This window comes from Neodiprion fabricii, chromosome 2 (genome assembly GCF_021155785.1).
Source record: "Neodiprion fabricii isolate iyNeoFabr1 chromosome 2, iyNeoFabr1.1, whole genome shotgun sequence".
Lineage (NCBI taxonomy): Eukaryota > Metazoa > Arthropoda > Insecta > Hymenoptera > Diprionidae > Neodiprion > Neodiprion fabricii.
In genome coordinates this window covers 21,585,801-21,588,062 of record NC_060240.1, presented here as the reverse complement: position 1 = coordinate 21,588,062, position 2,262 = coordinate 21,585,801, and positions in this window count along the sequence as shown.

Genomic DNA, 2,262 nt, shown 5'->3' with positions numbered 1-2,262 from the left:
ACAGGGGAGATGGTTCTGGTAATGCGATATGGTCCATGGAATTTCTTAGCCAGTTTGGCGCTGTCATTTTGAGCAGCCGAAGAAACAGTATGTTGGCGTTTCAATACTAGTTCTCCCACGGAGTACGGCTGGGTCCGGTGACGGCGATTGTAATAACTCGCTTGTCGTTCAAACGCGTTGGCCAGGTTTTCGGCGACCCATTCCCGTAACAGTTGGAGGCGTTCCATACGCTCCTTCCAGAGTTCGGGACTCTGTCTTTCCACTTGTACGTCGCCGCTGGCTATTCGCCGAAGGGAGTTTATTGGAACTGGTGTCCGACCGAGATTTAAGAACGCTGGACTCGTTTGGGCGGAAGTATGATATGCGGTATTGTAAGCGAAACGAAAGTCGGGGAGGTGTAGGTCCCACTCCCGGTGTTCTTGCTCGAGGAAAGCGATAATCATGGTTTTTAACACGCGGTTGACTCGTTCCACGGGATTTGCTTGAGGGTGATATGGTGGCCTCGTCGCGTGGGTTACGTGGTAGGTATCGGCAAGTTCTTTTATGGTTTTGTTTACGAATTCGGTGCCATTGTCAGTCAGTAGTACTTGGGGGGTGCCCCAGCGTGATGCGATTAGATCGGTGAAGGCGTCACTAATATTACGACCGGTAGCCTTGCGCAAAGGGCAAATCTCGACCCATTTCGTAAACAGGTCCTGGAAGACAAGGAGATAGGCGTAGCCCGAGCGACTGGGAGGGAATGGACCCATTATGTCGGCGGCGACTACTGTCCACGGTTGTTCGATGACCCTACGTCCCATTAAACCTGCTAGGGCCCGTTGGTCAACCTTGCTTCGCTGACAGGCGTCACAACGCTTGAGGTGTTGGACCACGTCGTGATACATTTTAGGCCAATAGTATGCGAGAGCTAACCTGCGGTAAGACTTGTCAACACCTAGGTGACCGGCTTGGGGGTCACTATGTGCTTCTTGCAAGGCACGAGAATGAAGATTTGCGGGTAAGACTAGTTTCCAAGCATCTAAATCCTGAACTAGGGTACCGATTATTGGGTCTTCGCGATAAAAATATAACTTATCCCCATCTATTTTCCAACGCGGAAATTTCTTGGGTTGCGATATTACTTCGGCTCTACGACGATCGTACCAGGGGTCATCCGACGGTATTATAGCGGCGGCTACTTCGGGGATGCGGGATAGTGCGTCAGGAACTACGTTTAGCGCACCTTTACGGTGGATGATTTCGAAATCATAACTAAGTAGCTCGAGAGCCCAACGGGCCAATCTTCCCGTGGGGTTTTTGAGGTTATGGAGCCACCTTAGACTACTATGATCGGTAATGACGGTAAAATGGTAGCCCTCAATGTAAGCGCGATATTTCTGAATGGCCCATAACACGGCGAGACATTCCAGTTCGGTCACTGAATATTTTCTTTTGGCGTCCGATAGGGTTCGACTGGCATACGCGATAACACGCTCCGCGCCATCTTGAGTCTGGGTTAATACTGCCCCGATTCCGACATTACTAGCGTCCGTGTGTAAGACAAAAGGTACTTCAAAATTCGGGTAGGCTAATGTTGGTGCGGTAGTTAAATGAGTTCGAATTTTATCGAATGCGGTATTTTGTTCCTGATCCCAAATCCAGTCCTGAGATTTCGTTGAAAGCCTAGTTAACGGTTCGGTAATTAAAGCAAACTTGGGAATAAAGCGACGATACCAAGATGCCATCCCTAGAAAGCGTCGGACTAACTTGACATTAGTCGGTACTGGATAATTAACTACAGGCGAAACTTTATCCGGGTCTATTTGTAAGCCGTGTTCATTTACGAGAAAACCGAGGTACTTGACCTCCGAGCGACAAAACTTACTCTTTTCAGGGTTGACGGTTAATCCTGCGGAATGAATGACGTGTAAGACATGTTTGAGCCAGTGAAGGTGCTCGTCAAAAGTTTTAGTAGCTATTATTATATCATCCAGGTAGGCAAACGCATGTGGATCCATATCCGGTCCTATTAATCTATCTAATAGCCTCTGAAACGTGGCCGGCGCTCCGGTTAGGCCAAAAGGCATCCTAGTGAAATGTAATAGTTCTTTCCCGGGGACTATGAATGCGGTAATTTCACGGCTGTCTTCGGTAAGCGGAATTTGATAATACGCCTGGCTAAGGTCGATGGTCGAGATATAGCGAGCTGAACGGAGCTTGTCTAGGATACTGTCCATTCTAGGCAGAGGGTACGCGTCTTTCTTAGATACCTGATTGACTTTG